The sequence below is a fragment of the Neolamprologus brichardi genome, chromosome 23 (genome assembly GCF_056152115.1).
Source record: "Neolamprologus brichardi isolate AB-2024 chromosome 23, ASM5615211v1, whole genome shotgun sequence".
Taxonomy (NCBI): Eukaryota; Metazoa; Chordata; class Actinopteri; order Cichliformes; family Cichlidae; genus Neolamprologus; species Neolamprologus brichardi.
In genome coordinates this window covers 39,969,378-39,995,953 of record NC_142125.1, presented here as the reverse complement: position 1 = coordinate 39,995,953, position 26,576 = coordinate 39,969,378, and the positions used below count along the sequence as shown (strand labels likewise).

Sequence of the window (26,576 nt, the reverse complement as noted above, 5' to 3'; positions counted from 1 at the left end):
CATAGCAGTTCATTTGGGGCGATCGTTTCTCAAGAGTTGGGAGTTCGCCTTGTAATCGGAAGGTTGCCGGTTCGAGCCCCGGCTCGGACAGTCTCGGTCGTTGTGTCCTTGGGCAAGACACTTTACCTACCGCCTACTGGTGATGGCCAGAAGGGCCGATGGTGCGATATGGCAGCCTCGCTTCTGTCAGTCTGCCCCAGGGCAGCTGTGGCTACAACTGTAGCTGCCTCCACCAGTGTGTGGATGACTGGGTGTGTAAAGTGCTTTGGGGTCCCTAGGGGGGACTAGTAAAAGCGCTATACAAATACAGGCCATTTACCATATGACAGAAGTTTTTATGTAAAGTCATTTAAATAAATTTGATGTTTTTTTAACTCTCAGTTGATGAGTTCATGAGGTGTATCTAAAAGCAACTTCTCTACTTGCATCCACACATTGAACCTTACAGAGGGAAACGGTCATTGCACTCAGTCATGACAACATTCTTGTTAAATATAATTATTTATATTAGAAAGTTATGAAACTTTTAAGCAAACTTTTCCAACTGAGGACACTTACCGTACTTTTTGCTTTACTGATCAGTGGTTGGTTGATTAACCTGCAGGAGTTCAGGCACGAGTCAGTCGTCTGGAACAGCAGGTGGTGAAGATGTCTTCAGTAAATGAAATGCTCTAAAGGGGAATTAAAATTGAACATTATTTGAGCATAAATTTAAAAAAAAGATAGTCCTCTGCCTGTGCATGCACATTTCTTATGCACAATATTCATGGTCAGAAAACCCAGATGATGCATGTTTTGAAGCCCATATCTGGTTAGTGAATGTGAGTATAAGTGTGGCAGGAGATTGAGTTATTCAAAATAAGCATGTTGTCTATAAAAAAATTTTTAAATATGCAAATAAAAAGTTCTTACCAAACGAGGAGTCAAGATGAGCAGAGACCAGATCTAGTGCAGCTCAGCTGTTTTTAAATTCTACCTGAGCAGGTTGGAGCTCATTTGTGTCACAGAGCAACAAATAACACTTTGGGGGCTTCAGCTTTTAAACATTTCAGCAGCCCCACCTTAAATCATCACTAGCATCAGTGTCTACATCACTAGCCCACCAGTTCCAAGAAACTTTAGCACTGCTCTGTTTGTGGTTCAGAAAACATGCTGCAAACATGATGTGAGGACCAGTGACCACAACAGCATTTGCAATTGCAGCTATTTTGCAACTATTTTTTTCAATTCAATAAACCAAATGTATCAAAAATAAATTAATAAAATATGGATATTTGTGAAAAGACAAGTACAGAAACTGCATTTTGGCTTAGTTTTTGTAAGTAAATAATGGTACTGTGTAATATGTTTTTTGTTTTATTTTTAATATCCTGACCTTTCTGCCAGCCTTTGCAATCAGAATTGTGATCTGAATGCACTGTGGCGCCCGACACATTTTGCTTTTGCGAAACATTGTGGTGGCAGATTTCTTTTCTTATGTATTATTTAAGTCATATGTGATATTTTATGTGATTTTTTTTTTTTTTTTAAATCAGATGTGATATTTTAATCATATCACATTGGTAGTAAGTAAGATCACTTTCTCACTTAGTTGTATGCATGTGCATTACAAACGGGCCTTATGCTCTATCACACATATATGCGCACAATGTGAGGCCATTGTAAGTTCATAGGAGACGTTAAACAGATACTGAGACACCTTCTGCTTATCAGGGATCTAAATCTTTAGGTGACGGCCAAGCAGAAAACAAACTGTGAGGGAGAAGAGTTTCAGGATGGGGCTCATGGTATAGCCCCCCCCCCTCCCCCCCCATGAGTTTGGCCAACATGTAAGAGTTTTGGCTGGGATGTTTCTCTCCACATTGCAATGTGTTTATTAAACACACTTCAAATCAAGCTCACTGGGTGTGTTGTAAGTTATTGTTAAAACTTCCATAACAACAGCGACATAGAATGTCTATAGTCTCCTTTTGTTCATGTTAATCTGTAATCTGTTTATGTATTCATTTCTATTTGTGTTATTTCAGGCAAGAGAAAAAAAAGAAACAAGTGGAGGTGAGGGTTGAATAAAAGGATTGAAAAATGCACAATGTATTGCCAACTGCTGCACCTGCAAGACAAAAACAAACATGCAATAGAGGCCAACCATCCTGGTACAAGTCGAGAACATGGTCCCCGGTGCCCAAGAACCACCTGGCATCCAGAAGGTGGGGAGAAGCGTCCAGCCAGGAGTGCTGGAGTGTGTCCAGGGCCAAGCCACAGCAAGGCCCACAAACACAAATTCTTTGCTCACTCACTCTCACCTACCCATTTGTGACACGCAGAAAAACATAAAGACACAGTGGGAGGTGGTATGCAAGAGCAATGACAGCTTAGCCACCATTTTTCCAGTCACTTTATACTTCTGCTGCCTCAACCATAACACAGGTCTACAAGATCAGTCTGCTCAGTTTTTTTTCTGTCCTCAGTGGAGATCTTGCTGCCCCAAAATAATTGAATCTCTGTAGCAGATACAGCTGCTCTGTTATTTCTGGGCCAATCAAGCAATTTCATGTAATATTCCGAGTTTCTAGTAGCGGCCTTTGATGGCTTACCACACTCCAATGGACCAAAATAATGAAACAATTTTGACATAGGTTTGATCTTAAGGATCTAATAGTTTGTGTTTGTGCATGACATTGCAGCACAAACATGTATTTGCAAGATAGACTGGAATAAATAATGACGCATCAAACATTACATAGGCTGCAGTGAATTTCTGTGGATGCAGGCTATTGAGCTTTGAGGTTCCCAGTCAAACTTAGCTTTTAAGCACATGCTAAAAGCACTTTTACTCTTCTATTTTTCATAAAGAGATACCACACCCAAAATATTAACTCTAAAAAAAACCCGAAACCCAATCACAGGCCATTTTGCAGAGTTCAAACCTGCAGCTGCAGCTCAAAAAACAACTAACAGTGTTTGTAAACGTGTCCTGGAGTTTATGCAGGTGCAGACGGTGCTACTGCTGTAAGTAAGCCTAACAGCCTCCAGATCATTTATTCAGGCAATATGGCAATAAAGTCATCACTGCTTCAAGCACTGCCTATATGATCTGGTCAGAGAGCAAGGACAGCAGCAGTCCTCTGCCCTTGAAGAAAAGACATCTGCCCAAGATGAAGAAACTTTCTCTCCAGAAAATGAGGGGACAATCTCCAAAGAGGCTGACTGCATCACCACTGATGTTGAGGTGTGAGGATTGGAGGTGTGAGCCTACACCAGGATAAAGCAATACATAGCATGTTGGATAACAACACTGGAAGTATCAGGAAGTAAAAAATGGCATGGGTTCAGACTCCAACTGACGGAGGAGCTCCGAGGACAACGACTTTCCATTCGGTCACCTTGGCAGAGGAACCCCTCAGATGAAAACTGGCACAGGGGAAACAACCCAGAGCTTCCTCCCCAGCTCCTCCAGTTGCAACAGAGGAAGATTTTGTTGTCTGTCTTTGGCTTCACCAAAACTACCACGGTGATATCCCACATGCCAAAGCAACAGAGGAATGTGCTTCTTTTGACAGCAACACACAAGGAACCAGCAGTCATGATGGGGAATAAAGGATGCGTGAAAGCAAGAAGCAATCCTGGACTACAATAGGCACAAATATTGCTTGGATAACTTAGAGAGGATGTTGGCACCTCGAGTTGTAGAAGGAAAACTAACGGATCGCTGATGGCTCTTTTCTCCAATCTCCTGGATGTCTTGGGATACGATGTCTTTGTCCTGCCAGAAACAACTTCACTGAAGTGGGGGAGTCCTCTACAACCTACAAATGAAGAGCTGGGGCACATGCTGGTGACCTCAACAACTGCAAGACACCCTTGTCCCTGATTCTAAGACACTTCTGCCATTGATCTCAAGATACAGTAGTCTGAACCAGAGTGTGACCCACACCCCACCAACAAAATGAGAAGAAGGTGCAAAAGGCGCACCTCCAGGATTGGAACAGCAGCCCCTTGCATCAGGTGTAGAAAGTGTGCCTACAAAAACCAGCCTAATCTGGTTAGCACATCTTGCTGCTAATGAGGATGCACACAGAAGCACAGACTGGAATATAAATTTTGATCATTTTAGTGGTTATTTGGTCATTAAATTGCCTTTCTGGTCACTAACACACCATGTGTGATTTTCTTTTTGGCCATTCACTCCCCCCCCCAAATAAAATAATAAAATAAAGTAAAAATAAATCATTGTTACCGTTACTGGTACTGACCTGCAATGATGATTTAAAAAGATCATCATTAATATGCTAAAAAATGTCAACTTTATTGCTATTTTCCCCCAAAAGTGTAGTAATAATACATGATCTGACTGGTATTCAAAGGGTATAATTTCTGAATTTGAATTATATTTTGGTGCTAGGACCGGTGCTAATTTCAAAAATGAAGTCAATGAAAGTAGAAAAATGTTTTAATATATATTAATTTTATAGCATTTTGTAAACGTAAACAGGGGGTGGCCATTTTTGGCCACGAACAAGCTGAGAGGGAGTTTTTTTGTTTTTCTGTCACTGCACAACAAATACTGCACAAAAAAACAAAGATGCATAAAACTCATTGATACTTTTAATTATTGCTATACATCTAACCTCCATCGTGGTTAAAATTTGCATGTATTATTTAGAAATTATTCTTAATATATATGAATTTTATGGCATTTTTTTAAACGTAAACAAGGGGTGGCCATTTTTGGCCACGAACAAGCTGAGAGGGAGTTTTTTATGTTTTTGCTCTCCCTGCACAAAAATAACAATATAATCAATGTTGATGTGAATCAATTACATGCCCCAGACTCTACTATTAATAATACAAGAAATTTCAGTAGCAATGCAATTATAGAAAATTGCGAGATTTGAGGTTGTCTTCCAGCTAGTGCAGTGGACAAACCAACTGGTGTTTAAAGGGTTAAAAGTTTAAAAAGTAATAATTATTTTATATTTATGAAAAGAACTGAAGTTGATTAAAAGCTTAATGCAGAAAAAATGGCAAAAAGACAAAAAAAATAATAAAAATGACAGACCTAATCTTTTGGTGGCCACGTTAGGCCACGAACAAGCTGAAAGGGTAGTGATTTTGAACAAACCCAGAGGGTAAAGACACATAATTTTGGGTATTTATGTACTGTAGAGATAGATAGTCCAGGATCCGTGTGGTGAGGTGATGGTCCACACCTGTGTAATCCACCTTGTCCTTCAGGATTGTGGGTATAATCGTGTTGAAAGCACTGGAGAAATCAAAGCACATGATTCTCACAGTGCTCCACATACTTTCCGGGTGAGCAAGGGATTGATGTAGGAGCTGGATGACAGCATCATCTCCCCCAATGTTGGGCTGATAGGCGAACTGAACTGAGCTCACCTGGGGCCGAAGATGAGCAAGGACCAGCCGTCCAGGGTCTCCATCAGGTGTGATGTCAGATCCATCGGCCTGTAGCTGTTGTTCATTTAGACCTGCCTAGCAGATCATTTATCCTCAGCACACTTTGAAAAGTGTGTTTATGTTCTCTTGCCTGAAACTGGACAACATGTAAAGTCTGAATTCAAACACAGGTTGGGGAAACCTGCACTGAGCTGAGACTGAAGAAGTCACTTGGATGAGTGACAGAGCGTTCCTCCTACTGAAGACGCTACGTCCTGATGAACAAAATTAACTTTTCGGTACAGGTCCCCAGATGTTTTCTCTTCTCAGAATCCTCCTCTGCTCTGAATTCACAGATCATATCTGTTTTATCTTACATACAATCATGTAGAGAAGAGTGTTTTCATAGGAATCTATAGAGTACTCTGAAAAACTAGGCACACTCCATGAGTGAGTAGCTTGTAGAGCCACCTTTTAGCAGCAACAGTGTCACCAAATTGTTTCTGTATGACTCTTAGTCTGTCACACGGTTGTGCAGGACTTTTGGCTGACGTTTCTTTACATTGTTTCGTCAGTTCATTGAGGTTTGTGGTATTTGTTTATGTACAGCTCTCTTAAGTTCCCAGCACTGTTTTTCAGGTTGAGGTGTGGACTGTGACCGGGCCATTACAACAACTTGATTCTGTTGTAGCTCTGCTGATGTGCTTGGGATCATGACCCAAACTCACTTTTGACTCCAGAGTACTTGGTATACAGGGGAGTTCATAGAAAACTCAATGACTGCAAGGGGCCCAGGTTCTGTAGTTGCAAAACAAGCTCAAGTCTTCACCCCTTAACCACTGTGTTGACAGATGGTATGAGGTGTTTGTGCAGTATGCTTTGCAACTTTGCTAACAAACTTGCAGCCATGCTGTCATGCTCTTTTTAGAGAGAAGAGACTTTCTCCTTGCAACCCTTCCAAACAAGCCACACTTATTCAACCCTTTTATAACTTGACTGTCATGTACTTTAACATTTAACATGCTAACAGAGGTTTGTAGAGTCTGGTATGTAGCTCTTGGACCACTGCACAGTTTGACCCTGGGGTGAATTTTCTGGGACATCCGTTCCTGGGGACATTATGACATTGTGTTAACAAACACCTGAATACTCCAGACCAGCAAACTGACAAAACTCATGCTTTTATAGAGCTGCTCACATATGCTGATGAGCAATTATTCAAATGCAGTGGATTAGCAGCATCTGGCTGCTACTAACCTTCTAATTTGCACTGAAGCAATAAAGGTGCTTTCTGAATAACAGGAGCTGTCTGGTGTGATATTCATATTTAAAGTGAATAATCAGAATCAGATTACTTTAATCATCCCTAAGGAAATTACGTGGGTTACAGATTCTCCAAGACAATAACAGTAACAGATTAAACTAATTAAATAAAACAATATATTACAGCGTTTACAAATATAAGACATAGCACTAATATAAATTGCTCAATTATAAATATCAAGAATATTACAGAGGTGAAATATATATGATTGACATTTAACAATAACCTTGAAAGGGTATAACTATTGCACTGTGTACTGTGTATTAGATTGTACAGGGAGATGGCCACAGACAGGAATGATTTCCTGTGTTGTTCAGTGGTGCATTTTGGTAATCTCAGTCTCTCACTGAATGTGCTCCTTATTTTGGACAACATCTGCCTCTCAGACACCCTAAATGAGTCCATCTCCATCCCCACTCATTACTGGCCTTGCGGATCAGTTTATTGAGTCCGTTGGCACCTGTGACTGTCAACCTGTTGCCCCAGCATGCAACAGCATAGAGGATGGCACTGGCCACAACAGACTCTTAAAAAATCCTGAGCATTGTCTGACAGATGTTGAAGGACCTCAGCTGCCTCAGAAAATAGAGACGACTCTGGCCCTTCCTGTAGAGGACTGTGGTGTTTTTAACCCAGTCTAGTTTGTTGTCTGTGTATACTCCAAGTCCAGTTACAAAGCAGGAGCAACTTAAACATAGTTTTGAAATATACAATTTATATTTTTTGTTTCACATTAAAATTGATTGATTAAAAGTTGTTTTTTTACAGATAAAAAAACATTCCTGCTTAGGTCTTTTTTTTGTTTTGCGAGATTTTAAGTGTTAATGCAGTCAAAATGAAATAACTGTAAATTCTTATATGTGCTGTTGTGCTGGAAAGAATGACACCAAACAGGGCAAGATGAGCAGTTTTTTAAAGTGAAATATATGAAGGTAAACTTAAAAGTTTATAACCATTTATAACCTTGACTTCAGAGTTTTACATGACACAAAGTGTTACATTATAACATGTGTAGTTAGTGTGTTAACATCTAGAGTTATTGCAATTGTAGAAGTTTCTTCTGCTCTCAGAACAGATTCGGTTGTTCACAGTTTCGGGACACGGTGCATTACCAAGCTGCAAACACTCACAAGGTGTTGAGTTGTGGTCATGAAAAGAACAAAGTGTTTAAACACAAGTCTCTGATGCAGTATCATCAGACTGTTGACAAACCCTCAGTCTAGCCACAGTGTGACAGCACGGCTTTGCTGAAAGTCACCTTTTGCATTACTTCTCATGAAGTGTTTTCTGCTCTTTATTTCACTCTACTTGAATACATTTACTTGAACAATCCTCTGATGTGTAAATCAGATCCAACTGAATGTTATCAGAACATATAATAACATTTTTTTTCTTTTGGTAATAAGTTGAGAATGAGGATTTGGAGTAACATTGAATATACAAGTTTTCCCTCTCAGGGGGTCAGTTTCTATGTTGGATTGTAAACTCACTTTAGTAGTTCTCCTCTTTCATTATTCCATCCATGATCACTGATGAGAAGTTAACAGGCATTAGCCATATCAATTTAAGACATTGTACAACTTCATATTAAAAGATTTTAATGTGTGTATACTTTTTAATTTTTCACCATGAGATTGAAGCCCATAATAAGTCATATGAAAATGAAAAGGTGAAGCATTACCTTCACCTTGAGCAATGCGAGAAAACTGTTTGCTCTGTTTTTTGTAAATATGGGCTTTAGGTGGACACTGTGCCTTCTCCATGGTTGACAAGTTACTCAGTACTGTGCCGAGAAATTCCTCTTTCTGTAGAATACTACAGAGTGCTTTCTTTGATTCATAGAATCAATACGTTCTGTATTTCATGCAAATTTTGTTCTTTTTTTCTTTCTTTTTTTTTGCAGACAGCTTGGTGATGCTTCCTCATTTTAAAGTATGATCTGTTTTATTGGAGTCCAGCAGAGGGCAGTGTTTCACTGTCAATAGATGAATGTGTGAAGCTTCAATTGTGTCTTCAGATTGGATTAGGTTGTAATTTATGTTGTCTGTGCGATACTAACATTATAATGGGATGTTGAAGCTCTTCTAAGTCCTCACCAGGTTTTGCTCAAATGCTACTGATATAAACTCACAATATATTGGCAGTAAATAATAGAGAGGAGAAAGGAGGAAACAAAAGTCAATTACAAAGTTAATGGGGCTGCTTGGAGCCATATCAACAGTTTAAATGATAAAGTTACAGATATCAGGGGGAGAAAATAAAATAATATCTGTGGCTCATCAGTAAGGCTCTGCAAAATAGAAAACAGGATTTACTGTGAGTAAATATCAGTCTTCCATCCACAAAATGTCAGACACATGACACAGAGCTAAACCTCTGCTGGAAAATACACACCAGAAAAGTAGATACAGTGAGATGATTATCAAGTTTTGCACAAAAGCGAAATGCCTTATTTTTATAAGCATTTTAATGAAGTTTTTTTTCTGATTCTGTTTTCTGTGAGTGAGCAGCGCCCTCTGCAGTTTGTGTGTGGAAGTGCAAAAGCTTACAGCACCTGGTATTCCCAGGCGGTCTCCCATCCAAGTACTGACCAGGCCCGACCCTGCTTAGCTTCCGAGATCAGACGAGATCGGGCGTGTTCAGGGTGGTATGGCCGTAAGCGAGAGAGGAGACGTTCAAAAGGCTTTTTATAGATGATGTGGAAACATTCATCATCTATAACTATTGGTCTTAGTTGACTGTTCTCCGTCACACTCCGTCGCACTGCCCTGCAGTAAATGATCAGTTACACTTTTTAACATTCATTTGATATGTCATAGATAAAACATTATGATTATACAACTACATTAGGCAGCAACACGCTTTTTACAAAGTAATACCACACTGTTTTTTCCCAAAAAATGACATCTGACAATAAAGCCTAATTTGTGCTTTTCAGTATCAAAGAAACTTCGGCTTTCACAATTTATTGCACACTGAAAATGCTTAGCTATGTCTCCAGTAAATCTTTTGTAACTTTGTGTAAACAGAAAAGTTTGGTTTTTTTACTTTCAACCACAGAAATCTCATTTTGTATGACTACAATTAAAAAACAACAAGAACCACAACAACAGAAAATGGGCAATCTGGGCAAAGAGCTACCGGAATGTTGTCTGGGATTTTATACATTTATTTCTTACAATTTAAGTCCAAAAATCTTACTGACGGATTTCTTTCTTTGTCAGAACAGCTTTTCTTTAACACGTAGAAAAACTGTTAAATAAGTGACACTGACAGAAAGGAGACTTTCACTGGTCCAGACGGCTTAAGATCAAAGTGGGCTGTATATGGTCCGCAATATAAAATGAGTTCGACACCCCTGGTGTAATCTATCTGTAATGCATCAAATCTAAATCTGTAATCATCTATAACAGGCCTTTTATGCACTCAGTCCCTCGCTTACGGCCACACCACCCTGAACACGCCCGATCTCGTCTGATCTCGGAAGCTAAGCAGGGTCGGGCCTGGTCAGTACTTGGATGGGAGACCGCCTGGGAATACCAGGTGCTGTAAGCTTTTGCACTTCCACACACAAACTGCAGAGGGCGCTGCTCACTCAGTGGAGGCAGGTTAAATTAATCTCTTCCACTTGTTAACTGAATTCTTTTTTCCTACCCTTCCCAGATCAGGGAGTACAATCCTAGCTAAGGTCGAGTAAATGGACTGGTTCTTATACAGCGCTTTTCTACTCATCTGAGCACTCAAAGCACTTTACACAACTTGTGCATTCACCCATTCAGACCCATTGGCACAAGCACATCTTTCTAAGTGCTTTATAGCTAACATTCACACACATTCATACTCCGATGGATGCATCGGAGAGCAATTTGGGGTTAGTATCTTGCCCAAGGATATTTGGCATGCAGACTAGGGGAAGCCAGGAATCGAATTACCAACCTTCCGATCAGTAGATGACCTGCTCTACCGCCTGAGCTACAGCCACCCGAAAAAGTTTACATACAACAATATTTTAAATTTATAGTTAGGAAGCTGGAAACACGGCCTGCTCCATATTTTCTTTTTTTCAACTTTTTTTCAGACCCACGCTGATCCACAGTTGTCTATATGCAAATTAATTCATATTCAATGTTTAAACTTGTATTGAGTAGAAAGCAGGCAACTATTAAAATTCTTCTCGATCAATCAGTCAATCAATCAATCAAGCCTTTATTTGTCACATGCAAAGTTTACACCTGCAGTGAAATCAGATTTGTCCTAACACAAAACTATTACTCAGACACAGTGAACTTTCAGCAAAGCCCTCTTGCACTTGGTAACAATATCAGCTATATGAGTGTGACTTCTATTTTAAACATTTCCAAATTATGAAACTTACTGATAAGTGGTTGGTTGGTTAACCTGCGGTCAGTAGCGCTTTTTGATATGGGCGACCTGGGCGGTTGCCCAGCAATAATGATTACACAGTGAGAAGGTAAGTGAATAGAAGATTTCTGTTGCCATAGCACTTTCTCACACAGGGTCATGTGATTTTTGTTGTTTTCTCTGTTTTCTTTTATTAGCTGACCAGTGGGGTGAAAAGAGGAAGATGGGATAAAAGACATGCTTTGGAAGAGAGCCAGAAATTAATAACACTTATGACTCAATAACATAAGTCTATTATACAGGGTGGGCCATTTATATGGATACACCGTAATAACATGGGAATGGTTGGTGATATTAAAGTCCTGTTTGTGGCACATTAGTATATGTGAGGGGGCAAACTCGTCAAGATGGGTGGTGACCATTTAGAAGTCGGCCATCTTGGATACAACTTTTGTTTTTTCAATAGGAAGAGGGCTGTTTACTATTTACTCACAGACATGAGGCAAATGTAAGCCTGACATCTTTATTAGTGAGTGTAACAATAACAACATTTAGAAAACATGATGATAAACATCCAACTACTGGAGTTATGTAAGAGTATAAATGCAATAGTAGCTGCCAGCAGTTATAAAGGATATTTGACAGAATGGTGGATTTCTTCATCATCATCGTCGTCAAATATCAATTACCAGCATTTACATTTTGTGCTCGATAATGCAGATTTTTCTGTCCTGGGTGCAGTTTGCACTTTACCATTTCACTCCTGTCCTTTCTGCCAATAAAGATCAAAAAAAGAAAGATTTGTGCTTTAGAGAGTCTCTGCTATCACCACATGAACTGACATCAGCTGATTGTGAGAGAGGGGAGATCTAGAAGTGGTCAGTGACATCCCACTCCAGGAACTCAGTCATATAGTGATGCTGCAGTGCTCATAGAAGCTCAGCCTCGTTAGTACTCACATAAACATGTTTCCTGTGTATAAAGAGCTAACAGAGCTCTTCAGACAAGTCTGCATTACTGTTGTGATTATTGTGAACACAGTGTTGATCCATTAAAACATCTTTTTACTCTATTAGAGAAATCATTGGGTAGCAGCTCGGTGTTCAGTGTGATCAACAGAAAACATATCACGTGACCGGTTGTTGAATTCAGACCTCATATTTTTTCAACTTTCACACAGCAGGACTGAAGGAAGTGAACTAAGAGGTTATTTATTATTAATGACTGAACACAGGCGGCCAGTTTTCTCACTAATATTATAACGCTAATGTATATCAGAGAGCTACAGTCAGCAGTCTGTTAATGGAATTAAAAGCACATTAAGGACAAAAATGTAACTTTGTGGGAGTCATTTCAAATTGAAAGGCATGGTCATTATTAATGTCACAGGGTGCTTGTGCATAGAAACACAGCAACAATCAACAGAGAGCCATTTATACTTTTTGTTCTCAAACTTGCTTTGGTGTAATAAACAGACGCTGAGGGGCAGTCACGTCTCGAGGGACTGCGTTTATACAGGAAGGGTTCATTCATTCAGGAGTGGAGGCCACACTGTTTTTGACCCTGATCTCTGCAGCAGTGGCAGTGAGAGCATTGACTGTGTTACATTAGGCTACATAACTGTAACATCAGATGCCTGCATTTCAAAACATTTATAAGTAATAACTGAAGAAACAACAGCATAAACATTTGGAGCTTTTCTTCTTTTGGGGACATCAGTGAAGACTCATCAGTCTGAATATAACTTATAAGCAGCATCGTGACTGCTGCGACAGATTAAGAATATGACACATATATAAAAACGCCAAATGTGTGGGACTCAACAAAACAGCCATTTGAACTGTTACCTGATTAGGGCACGTGGATGATGAGTCAGCAGTCTGAATTTAATTTACATGCAACACCGAGTGACTTACTGAAAGTAAGGTTCAGTTAAACAGATCATCTGTTCTTAAGAATGTGAGGAGCTGTATGTACAGGATTTGCTGCAGATTTGTACTCATATTCATCACACCTGGTTTTTAAACAAAAAATAATAATTTAGTGTCACTTTGTTTGTGATTCTTGCTCAAGGATACTCTATTTTTCGAACCATAAGGTGCATAAAGCGAAACAAAACAGTCAGATAAGTCAAACTTTACTTAACTCATTCTTCTTGCTTCTTCCATTTCTGTACCAATGATTCATTAATGTTTAATTCTCTCGCAGCTGCTCTATTCGCATGTTGTTGCAGTATATTAATGACTAACCTTGTTTTGTAAGTTTGGTCCGTTTACAGCATCCTGCCATGTCATTACATGTGTCCCTAACCATCGGGAACCCTCAGGTTAACTTTTATCAAGTGGAAAAAAGTTAGCATTTAGCCTCCAGCTTCACTGTGTTTATGTTATGCTATAATAGTAGTGTCACTAGCGATCAGGTAGCACATCATTATATACCAGCTAGCCCAACTTTAGTACCAAGAGTCACTGGTGTTTTGTTTTCTGTCTTTGTTTATGTTGGAAGTGATAGCAGAGCTGTACGTTTGAATGTTTTCAGAAATCTCTCAGTCACAACATGCTTATGTTTAGGTGAAAACTAGCGAGCTAACTTCCTGCTAACTTCTAACTCCATTAAATTTAATAAATTCTGTTTCCATGGATGTCTGGATGTTAAACTTAATTGTTACACTTGGTAAAGCAGCAACACTGATCATTTTATTAAAGATGAAAGAATTTAGACAGTTTTTAACTCTCAGTGATGCTGCAGTGTTCGTTTGACTTTGGGACCTGCAGCGACCGAGTTTTGGACCCAGATTACTCTGCGAGGCTCATGACTACGATAACCTAATGCTCCGACAATCCATCAAGCAGTGCGACGTCGTAGCTTACCAAAGTCGTAGTGCAACATTTTTTGACAGATTTTTGAGCGCTGTGTACCACATAAAATCAGTTTGAGGTCAGTAACCACAATCAGAATTCATACATAAGGCGAACTATTGATTTTTGAGAAAATTAAAGGATTTTTAGAGTGTAATGCAGAACATACAGTACTCTGACATACAGAGTGGAGGAGCCAGGAAGTGAAGCAGCAACCTTCTGATTTGTAAACGACCCGCTCTACCTCCTGAGCCTGAGTTTTATTCATCAGCAACAAAATGCTAAAACAAATGGTTCAGAAGCAGGAAATAGTTTTTATTGTGTTTGCTTTTTTGTGCTGTGTTTGTTTATTGTAATTGAGGACAAAATAAGTACATAGTGGATTCTAATTATACAAGAACCATTGAAACTGCAATTTGTCAATACAACAAAAAATCATATAAAATATAAAAACACACAGGGCACTGAGCAAAGACATGTCAACTTGTGAGTCTTGATGTTTGAAGTGTTCAAAGAACATTTTTTTACACATTTACTCTGTGATCAGACAATAAATCATTTATTAGAAGCAAGCTGGATCCCAGAGTTACCAAAATCACCTTTCACATTATTTTAATACATAACTGTACATCTGTATTCTGCAGTCATTGCTATTAATATATCAGTATCGATGATAAAAGAACCAAATAACAAAATTACACGTTTTTTCACTTTGTTTTTTTTCTTATCAGTAACATTTAATACAGTTTTTTTCTACCTGCATTTGTAGTAAAAATCGTTTAACTGTTTTTCATACAATATGAGTGGAAATACAAGTTGAACACTTGCAAAACATGTATGCACTTAAAAGACAGGCTCAAGTAAAAACTTATGATATGGAAGATGTTTCCAGTCACTTCTAGTTAGAGCTGATGCTAAATGTTGCTCTTTTGTTATCTCAGATATTTATATTTGTGGGTACAGAAGTAGAGTCCATGTTTCCTGTAGTTGCGTTATTGGATTCAAAAGTCTGTATGTGCCTTTTATAGTGCACAGGTAACCTTCCTTCACATCGGACTACAACACTCACGTTACTGTGAAGTGTGCCATTATTATACTGACAGTTTGGTTCCCTGGCTCTATGCTTTCGTTTACATATAACAATACTAAACTTTGCTCTACTCTTTGTAAAGATAGTATTATAAGGTGATCCTTGACCATTACAAATGGCTTTGACCTGTTTGTTATTACTAATGATGAACGTGTTTGTGCCCTTACAACCGTGGTTAACATCGTAGATCCCCTTTTTTTTCATTTCTGTATCACATTTTCCCACACTCATATTAGCATCTACATGTTTTCGTATAAACTCTTCATAACGGGTTTCTTGCTGCGGCCATTTGAGTTGGCGATTAGCTAGTTTTGAGCGTCCAGTGGCAAAGAGCAGCACAAGCAGCAAACAGGCAAACAGGATCCTCATTGTTTCCTGGAGAAAGAAATACAGGAACATTTTCCAGATTAAGAATTTAAAGCAGCAAAAATATTGACACTGGTCGAAATAATCATTTGATCTCCTGCTTAGTTTGTAATTTTGCTCCCTTACAAAGAAGTAAACAGTCTCTAAAATTTAATCGTAGTTTGAGTTTAATGGAGAAAGACAGAACAACCAAAATCCAGGACAAAAAAACATTACATGAAGGTTTTTAATTGATTTGCATGTTATTGATTGAACTAAGTATTTGATCCCCTATAACCAAACCAGAATTCTTGCACACAGATTGGATTACAATTAATCAGTTACAGATACTCCTGATCTCAGTTTATTTTGTGTGAAAAACACACCTGTCTACAGTATCAGTTTCTTCCATTCCAACTTCTACACCATCATGGCGAGACCAAAGAGCACTCAAAGGACTTTTTACTGAGGTCTACAGGGACAATACAAGATCATCGACCTTCTTCAGGTCTACAGTCCCCCTGCAACATCTTCCTTTGTTGTGGTGTTCGTGTTGCATATGAACGACATCACAGACATTTGGCCACTTTGCTGTAATGATCACACGCACATTAGGTGGTACTTGATTGCAATGGAAAATGAGTTGAGTCACATCAAGCTGATCTGAGTATGTACTAATGGAGGACTATAAGGTCACAGAGTGGTTTAGTCAGTCTCCAGACCTCACAGTCACACAGTCAAGAAACTTAAAGGATTTAGAGAGTTTCTGTAAAGAGGAGTGGCCTAAAATCTGTAAACCAAGAGATGTGAGTACTTTTTTTTAATGACCATCTCTTGGCCAGACAAAATATGTAAACATATTCGGTGACCCTTTAAAGTCACATACTGAGAGCAAAAGCACGACTCCGTTTTTCTCTTCTCTTGCTTCCTACATTTTAAGAGCCACTTTTCACTGATTTACGACCATCACGTAATTTTTCGCAGCTCTCGAAACTTCTATTTTGAAACTGAAACACCCTGAAAAGCGAAAGCATGCTTCTGCACACCCGAGGTGCACACGCAGCGCAGACCCCCCTCTGCATGTCCGCCGGAGGTGGCTGACTTGAGCAGAAGACGCAGAACATGCAAGAAAGGAAACGACAGAAGCAGAGTTAACCTGAGCTGGAAATAAAACAAGAGTCAGCAGAGCGACTTTTGAGAGGAGATCAGGACCTGATTATTTTTCTAACTGACGGCTACACACAGCTCTGCTGGACAGGTAATTACCCCTGTTTGGTTTAATATTTGAGTTCAAACAGTGTAACTATGAAGCTAAGACAAATACAGATCATATATTTACAGATCATACTGTGATGTTCCAGTCGGGTTGATGTTTGTGCATCTTCACTGTAAAGACTGCAAGTTAGTGTCTCCAAATGTGTCTGTGAAACACACCTTTAGTCTAATATTGTCACCATTATGCCATGTGTACTCTACCTACTCTTGAAAACGGTGTGCACATCTACTTTGCTATTTACGGTTCAATATGTGTGTGTACGTCAGGAATTCCTGTTGCTCTGTGGTACATCTAGCAAACCCCAATCATTTACCACTAATAACAACCATTTTACTTTATTAATACAAACATATCACATGAATTTTGTATTCAATTTAATTCAGCCTTTTAAATAATTACATTATAAAATCAATCAAAATCAATATAACAGCTTCCAACAATTCAATATCACAACCAGTCTAAGTTTTGCTGCAGGAAATAACTTTTGGAAAAATAATATTGTGGAATTTGATACTTGATAAAAGTTTGGAGTAGAGTTTTTAAATAATTTTAAATAATCTTGGTAGTTTTGTTTGTTTGTGTATGTTGTTTTTGTTGTTGTTTTTAATAGATGAATTTATGATGTGGACCTAAAGGCATTAAGAGTTCTCTACTTACATCCACACATTGAACTGTACATAGGTAAATTGCTGACTGCAGTTAATAATAGTACCTGTGTCTAAGCTGTCACAGCAAAATATTATCTTCATACATGTCAGAGCTGTGTTAGCACTGATATTTATAATCAATGTGATCATAAATAGACAACACTTTTGCTAAATGTAATTATATATTAGAAATTTATCAAGATTGAATTCACACTTTTTCAAATGAGGATATATACCTTATTTTTTACCTTACTGATCAGTGTTTGGTTGGTTAACTGCAGGTGTTCAGGCACGAGTCCGTCGTCTGGAAGAGCAGGTGGTGAAGATGACTTCAGTGAATCAAATGCCCTGAAAGTGGAATTAAAGTTAAACTTGATTTGAAAATGAATCAATGAAGACAGGCCTCTGTCTCGACATGCAGTAATTGCAATACTTATGCATTATTTGCATCCTCACAGAACCCAGATCAGATGATGCCAGCATGTTTTGAAGCCCATGTCTGGATAGTGAATGTGAGTATAAGTGTGGCAGGAGAGTAAGTTTCTTTCTTGGAAGTATGCAAAAGCCAACGAGTTCTTACCAAATGAGAAGTGAAGCCTGGAGATGAGCAGAGATCAAGTCAAGTGCAGTTCAGACTCGCTGTTATTAAATTCTACCTGAGCAGGTTATAGTTCACCTCACTCACAGAAGAACAAATAACATTTGGCTCTGGGAGCTTCAGTTTTTATACATTGCTGTAGCGCCGCCTTAAGCAGCCATTTGCATCAATACCTACATCACTAGTCCAGCAGTTCTAAGAAACGTCTCCGTTTGTGGTTCAAAACCTAATGTGACACCAATGACCACAACAGCATGCAGCTGCAGGTTGTCATTCACACCTGGCTTAATGGTAAAGAGGCATATTTGCAGGCAGCTACTTGAAATTATTTTTATGTAAATAAAACAAATGTGTCTAAAAATAGGTAAACAATCAGAATATTTTTTTTAAAATACCGAAAATGCATTTGGCTTAGTTTTTGTTAACTTGGGTGTAATATGTCATGTGTTTGCACTCTTTGTCAAAATGCAAGCTATTAAATTCCAAGACTTGGTGAAGCTTAAAACAGCGCAAATAATGTATAAAGTAAGAAATAAATTGCTTCCAAAAAAAATCTGTAAATTGTTCATAGAAAGAGAAGGTGGGTATAACTTAAGAGGGAAATGGAATTTAAAAATACAAAGTGCTAGAACAACTTTAAGAACGATGTCTATCTCAATTGCAGGAGTTAAATTATGGAACAGTCTAACAGAAGAAATAAAAGACAGTAAAAACATAAAACAGTTTAAAGTAAAATATAAAAACCTGATTTTAAATAAGTATAACAATGAAGAAAACGGGGTTAACCCAGGACGATAATGTTGCTGGTAATGGTGTTGTGGTTCTTTTTTGGGGGTTTTGTTTTGTTTTGGTTGTTTGTTTTTCCATAATTTGTGTATCTGCAAATATACACCTTCTGTATTTTTCATATGAAAGAAACTATACTGTGGTGGGGCTTGCTAATTTCTTGTTTTTGATTTATGTATGTTTTGTTTTGTTTTGCTTTACTTTTGTTTCATATGTTGTTTGTTTAATTTAAGACTAAAAAAGAAAATTTAAATGAATGAGAGGTAAAACTTGAGGGGGTAGGGACAAATAAGTAAATACTTCTACCTACTCCTTTTCAAACAAATAATGGAATAATATATTGTAATGATTGTGAAGGCTCATGTTTGAAATGTTTGAAATAAAAATGAACTGAACTGAACTGAACTGTTGTTGTTCAGCTGAAGTCTTCTTCCACACAACATGATGAGTGCCGCCTGCTCCAATCAGAGACGAGGTAAAATGCAGCACTGTTAAAACAATGAGATTAACGCTGCATTAAAATGAGCATTTAGCAGATAGAGATGATTAAACAGTTTAAATTGAGTTAATTATTTATAAGGCAGTTGCTACACATTAGAGCTCTGAAACGTCAGATTGGACACATTCAAATGTTAAAGCTTTCTCTCTCACAGACTAACAGAAGAGACGTGGAATCACTTTAGTTTGTCTCCAGATTCAGTCTGTGCTTCATTCAGTAGTTTTAATTCGATAGCAAGAAAAAATTTATTTTCCCAGCAAGACTCTACTTTACACTTAAAACAAGCTGTAAATAAAATAATCAGTGAAAATTAGTTGATTTTAAACCACAACTTTGAACTCTAACCTGGCTTGATGATTTAGTTTTTTTTTCTGTCAGCTGCAAGGTTTAAGAGTAAAGACAGAAAATAAAAAGAGAATTCAGATATGACTCCAGTCTGGGACAGATTGGGTCTAAAGCACAAGTTACCATGGCAATATACCCCAGTAAAAAGCAAATCATCTTTGTAGGACATAAAACCCAGAGCTAACCCTAAAGTTACCTGGTTAAGACAAAATTGTGCTTCATTTTTTGTGACTATTTCAATTCAATTCAATTCAATTTTATTTATATAGCGCCAAATCACAACAAATGTCGCCTCAAGGCGCTTCATAGATACAGAGAAAAACCCAACAATCATATGACCCCCTATGAGCAAGCACTTTGGCGACAGTGGGAAGGAAAAACTCCCTTTTAACAGGAAGAAACCTCCGGCAGAACCAGGCTCAGGGAGGGGCGGCCATCTGCTGCGACCGGTTGGGGTGAGAGAAGGAAGACAGAATAAAAGACATGCTGTGGAAGAGAGACAGAGATTAATAACAGATATGATTCAATACAGAGAGGTCTATTAACACATAGTGAGTGAGAAAGGTGACTGGAAAGGAAAAACTCAATGCATCATGGGAATCCCCCGGCAGCCTACATCTATTGCAGCATAACTAAGGGAGGATTCAGGGTCACCTGGTCCAGCCCTAACTATATGCTTTAGCAAAAAGGAAAGTTTTAAGCCTAATCTTAAAAGTAGAGATAGTGTCTGTCTCCCGAATCCAAACTGGAAGCTGGTTCCACAGAAGAGGGACCTGAAAACTGAAGGCTCTCCCTCCCATTCTACTTTTAAATACTCTAGGAACAACAAGTAGGCCTGCAGAGCGGGAGCGAAGTGCTCTAATAGGGTAATATGGTACTACAAGGTCATTAAGATAGGATGGGGCCTGATTATTTAAGACCTTGTATGTGAGGAGCAGGATTTTGAATTCAATTCTGGATTTAACAGGAAGCCAATGAAGGGAAGCCAAAACACACTATTTACATTGTAGACTCTCACTGAAGGAACTATGAGAGAACTATGAATGACACATATATGGAATGATGTAGCAAACCAAAATGTTAAAAACAGCCACCCTTTGTTGTGATTATTGCTTTGCACACTCTTGATCTTCATGAGGTCGTCACCTGAAATGGTTTTCCAAGAGTCTTGATGGAGTTCCCAAAGGTGCTGAGCACTTGTTGACTCTATTGCTTTCACTCTGTGGTCCATCTCATCCCAAACCATCTCAATATGGTTTAGGTCAGGTGACTGTGGAGGCCGGGCCATCTGCCACAGCACTCCATCACTCTCCTTCTTGGTCAGATAGCTCCTACACAGCCTGACGCTGTCTTTGGGGTCATTGTCCTGTTGAAAAAAAAAGACGGTGGTCCAACTAAACGCAAACTGGTTGGGATGGCATGTTGCTGCAGGATGATGTGGTAGCCATGCTGGTTCGGTGTGCCTTCAGTTTTGAATAAATCCACAACAGTGTCACCAGCAAAGCACCCCCACACCTCCCCCTCCATGCTTCATGGTGGGAACCATGCATGTAGAGACCATCAGTTCACCTTCTCTGTATCAGTCAAAGACATGGCAGGTGGAATCAAAGATCTCAAATTTGGACACATCAGACCAAAGCATGGATGTCTACCAGTCTAATGTCCATTCCTTGTGTTTCTTGGCCCAAACAAATCTCTTCTGCTTGTTGATCTTCCTTAGTAGTGTTTTCTTAGCTATTTGGCCTTAAAGGCCTGATTCACACAGTCTTCTCTGAACAGTTGATGTAGAGATGTGTCTGCTACTGTTTATTGGTCAGATGAACACACTGCTTCTGAGTCCTCTATCTTATGTTTATTCCCTGTTCACTTTTCTTAGGTGGAGAATGTTTGTCCTACCAGCTTCTTGGTTTTCCCAGTGCTAATCTGGAGGCGGAGCTGCTGGCACCAGTCATCAAAGTCCTCAGTCAGTCTTCTGTACTTCCCGTCGTCCCCATTTACCAGTAATTACTGAATCATCAGAGAACTTTTGCAGGAATCATTTATCAAAAGTGTAGGAGAAGTCTATTGTTTATATTGTGAATAGAAATGGAGTCAGAACTGTTCCCTGTGACGTACCTATACTGCAGAATTCCCATTCAGACACATAATTATGGGCACTTGTGTACTGAGGGTGGTTGGTAAGACTCACCAGGATCCATGTGGTGATGGTCCACACCTGTGTAATCCAGCTGGTCCTTCGGGATTGTGGGTATAATGGTGTTGAAAGCACTGGATAGATCAAAGGACATGATTGTCATAGAGCCCCAAACACCTTCCAGGCGAGGGATTGATGTCAGAGGTGGATGACAGCATCATCTACCCTAATGTTGGTGTAGTAGGTGAACTGAATGGGGTTCAGCAGTGAGCTCACCTGGGGCCGAAGACCAGCTCTCCAGGGTCTCCATCAGATGTGATGTCAGAGCCTCCAGCCTGTAGCTGTTGCTCATTTACATCTGCCTAATTGATCATTTATCCTCAGCACACTTTTCAGTTCCCTTGGCTGAAACCGGACAACATGTAAAGTCTGAATTCAAACACAGGTTGGGGAAACCTGCACTGAGCTAACTGACAACAATTTCCTGTATGACATTTGATCAGGTCTTTTAAAACTTCCTGTTAATCAGGCAACATTCTCAAGCTGCTGCTGCACTGTTAAGAAAATCATAGCTTAATCCTCATAGCACAGTCACAAGAAAACAAACAAACATACAGTCATGTGAAAAAGATTGTTTTCATAGGAATCTATAGCATACTCTGAAAAACTAAGAACACTCCAGGATTCAGTCATTTATAGAGCCACCTTTCAGCAGCAATAGCGTCACCAAATTGTTTCTGTATGACTATCAGTGTTTCACAAAGACGTTTGGCTCACTCTTCTTTACATTGTTTCTTCAGATCATTGAGGTTTGTGGTATTTATTTCAGTACAGCTCTCTCAAGTTCCCTGCACTGAATTTTAGGTTAAGGTGTGGACTATGACCGGGCCTTGAGTGCAGGAAGAAATAAGGATGCAAGAAAAAAAAACAAAAAAACAACAAAACTTTAAAATAAAACATGACTCCCTTTTCCTATTGGGAAAAAAATATATATCAGCGTGTGGCATTTGGTACACAAAGATTGCATTATCACGTATCTAGTTAGCATGATAACATCTAGAGTTATTGCATTCATAGAAGTTTCTTCTGCTCTCAGAACAGATTCAGTTGTTCACAGTTTTGGCACACGGTGCATTACCAGGCTGCAAACACTCACAAGGTGTTGAGTTGTGGTCATGAAAAGAACAAAGTGGTTAGCAAAAATTCTGTGATGCAGTGTCATCTGACGGTTGACAAACCCTCAGTCTAGCCACAGTGTGACAGCACGGCTTTGCTGAAAGTCACGTATTGAATATTTTCTCATGCAGTGTTTTCTGCTCTTTCTTTAATGTTCATTTACTTGACCAAACCTCTGATGTGTAAATCAGATCCAACTGAATGTCATCAGAACATATTATATAATGAAATTTGTTTTCTTTTACTAATAAGTCGAGGATGAGGATTTGGAGTAACTTTGAATATAGAAGTTTTCTATCTCGGAAGGTCAGTTTCAATTATGGATTGTAAACTCACTTTAGTAGTCCTCCTCCTTCATTATTCCATCCATTTTGTGCAATTGATCAGTACCACTGGTAGCAAAACAGCCCCAGAGCATGATCCTTCCACCACCAGTCATAGTCTAGTCTGCCCAGAAAGCTGTCTTTCCAGAAGGAAATTGTTTCTCTGTGGTTGGGATTCTCTCAGTTCGCAGTAATGACAAATTCCCTTTGATCTAAAGCTGGTCAAAGTGGTTAGCAAAAATTGGGCCAGATTGTGGGATTTTTGGCCCAATTTAAGATGAATTTTCAGTCGTGCAACCGTTTTGGGAATCGGCCCAAGTTTCACCTTAGTCGTGTGTCGTGCATTGTGTAGTACACATGGGGTAACGAGAAGCAATTAACACCTCACGACCAGCTCCCGATCAGCAATCATATGGTTGCAGCCAGAATTTCAAACCTGTTAGAAATTCTGGTCGCCCCTCGTGAGGGTATCGCACCGTTGAAGCGGTGCCACGAGCCGGTTTAACACAACCTGTCACACTGCACACGCACAAACACAGAAATGGAAATGAAAAAGACAAAGTAGCATGGCAGTGCAGTGTGTGATCTGGACACAAGCGATGGAAGCCCAACTTGTAGAACGTTGGGAAGCTCATCCGAGCCTTTTCGATGTGGCCTCACAAAATTATCACGACCGCAACAATCGTGAAAATATTTGGATGGACACTGCTGCTCAATTGCAGCTGTCTGGTCAATGCTTTTCATTAGCAAGTTTGCAAAGTTGATGGTGGTGTGTGTGTGTGTTAAAGATAGAGAGGGAGAGACAGATTTAGTGTTATAAGGTTCACGTTGTGGACGCACAGTGTGAGCACTCAGGTCGCATCAGAGCATCGGGCCGCATATTGTGAGACCATGCATCGTGACCTACGACCTTCTAACCCAGGGGTGGGCAATCTCAGTCCACGAGGGCCGGTGTCCTGCAGGTTTTAGATCTCACCTTGGGTCAACACACCTGAATCACATGATTAGTTCGTTACCAGGCCTCTGGAGAACTTCAGGACATGTTGAGGAGCTAATTTAGCCATTTAAATCAGCTGTGCTGGTTCGAGGACACATCTAAAACCTGCAGGGACACCGGCCCTCCAGGCCTGGAGTTGCCCACCCCTGCTCTAACCCCTTCGATTCAATCATACAGAGTTGAGCAGGAGCTGAATAACGCGACTGAAAAAAATCACACAGTATATGCACAGCTTAAGGGGGACACTTCAGGTCTTCTTGCAGACCGTGGCCAAATGGTAACACATCCAAATAACTTTTTTCTCTAGTCAACTGTATCCCTCTATTTTAGTTGAGATAGCTCATGTCAAACATTTAAGAGTTTAGACTGTTTACTGCGAGTTTTCCTACAATTAACACAAACACAAATATCATCTGGCTCTTAGTATCGCGGTATATCGTATCGTCTCCCCTGTATTGTGATACATATTGTATCGCCAGATTCTTGCCAAACACACCCCAACTGTGCAACTGTGACATTCATCAGTATAACTGACAAACAAAACAACAACTACACTACACACTAACTATAGACTCCAAACACGCTAAATGTCACAAAACTCTTAAATGCAACATGTGGAACACACAAATCTAACTGGTTAACATTTTAGCTGGAACACTGGAGCTGTGAGCTCGGGACACTCTGTCAGCTCCAAAAACATCAGAGCACTTTTTAACATAATTACAAGGAACATTTTTATTAATCAACTTTATGTAATATTTATTATGTTTCGTGCATTAATTAAAAATTCACGAGCTTTTGCTATTAAGTATTAAACCAAACATGTGTAAAACTGTACACAGACAGAGACTCATATCTTTACATATTTGGCCATGCAGACAAACTGCTTATAAATTGTTGTTTTGCAGTCATGTTTGTGTAGCGCTGCATGTTGATGTATATATGCCATATATGGGCTCAAAGACACAAAGCTGACAGGAAATGTGGTTGCTAAGCTGCTGCTATGTGCGCTGAATCCATTTATGGCTAAGGCAGTTGTGAAGTATAAAAAGGGCTGACATGGAAATCACTGATCTTTTTTACTCTTGTCCCTTGGCTTTCTTTCATGGTCCTTTTTGAGTGATCCTCAGCTCGACACAGGTCAGTCTTTAAACTTGTTATATTTTAACTTTGATTTTATGTCTCTTTACTTTTGCATAATCTTTTACTTGAGTGTAATAAAACTTCAGGTCACGATTAACTTTTTCATCCGAGTATTTAAAACAATGTTTATATTTAAAAAGATGTTAGTTTGTCCAATTTCATGAGTGCAGATGTGGTAAAAAAAAAAAAAAAAAAACCCATATTTTTATCATTTAAGTACAAGTACATGTGCTTGGGTTAAAATTAGTGTAGTAAACTTTGAGATTAAACTGATTCAACTTCTTTACTCAAAAGTGAGGAAAATAAAATCTCTAAAATGTACTTGAGTGCATTTTAAAGCCTATTTCTACAATCTATTTTGGTGCAAAGCTAAACAAACCTCATTACTAATATAATAAAAAATATAAAGAAATTAAAACTTTATTTAAACTTAAATTATAATTATAATGAATATAATATGTTATCTTGTAATATTTTGTAACACAAGTAGAGAAAAACAAAGTTTTAAAAAAGTTCTATTTGCTGTTGTCAACATTGTAAACAGGCCAACTGACCTCAACACCTAAATGTTTGACGTTTCTATTGTGAGCTCCAATAGATGTGGCAGACATGGCAGAAACACATCAGATAGAATGATGCAGTGGAAGTAAAACCTGGAGCTAAGAAATTAGAGTGCTAGTCAACTGGTTCAGGTGCAGCAGGTGGGCTGATCCTCCTAATTGCTCACAAGTATTTGGCTGCTTCACTTCGTTTGTTCCAAAAAAAACATGTCAGCTTTTAGATGCATGTTGACTTTTTACTTTCCTAACATGCCTATTTTTCATATTTTACTTGCATGTATCATATACAGTCAACTTTACATAATATCTGTTTAAACAAATATTCATCTTCATTCAAACTGATCTTACATGCAGCTGCTGTTCATTCACCCATTTAGTTTATTAACTTATAGCAATTAATCTGACATTTCAGAGAATTTCCTTCCCTGAAGATCTTCATTGATCCCTGCGTCAGAGAGCCGACTCCCACCAAACACTGCACTGCACAACAAATCACTCTGCTAACTGAAGAAAGAGGTAAAACTAATACATCTTTACCAGTTGTTGTTTTGGTTCATCCAACTGGGATCATCCAGTTTGTCGTATTAAATGTGTATTTTAAATGTGTTTTAATGTCTGAGCATGTTCAAATGGTAAAACGTTTCAGAAATAAACAAACAAACCGACTACTTTACTTACTCTTGTCAGTGTTCTTTTTTTGTCTTCAAAATAGAAAT

The 26,576-nt window shown here is 38.9% G+C and overlaps 2 non-coding genes across 2 annotated transcripts; one reads left to right on the top strand and one right to left on the bottom strand.

Moving 5' to 3' along the window:
* Positions 1-9,263: 9,263 nt before the first annotated feature.
* LOC148096362 (5S ribosomal RNA) lies at positions 9,264-9,382 on the bottom strand. The gene has a single exon (XR_015717370.1). It is a non-coding gene; the product is annotated as a 5S ribosomal RNA (ribosomal RNA).
* A 775-nt stretch (positions 9,383-10,157) lies between these two features.
* Positions 10,158-10,276, top strand: LOC148096361 (5S ribosomal RNA). The gene has a single exon (XR_015717294.1). It is a non-coding gene; the product is annotated as a 5S ribosomal RNA (ribosomal RNA).
* Positions 10,277-26,576: the final 16,300 nt, after the last annotated feature.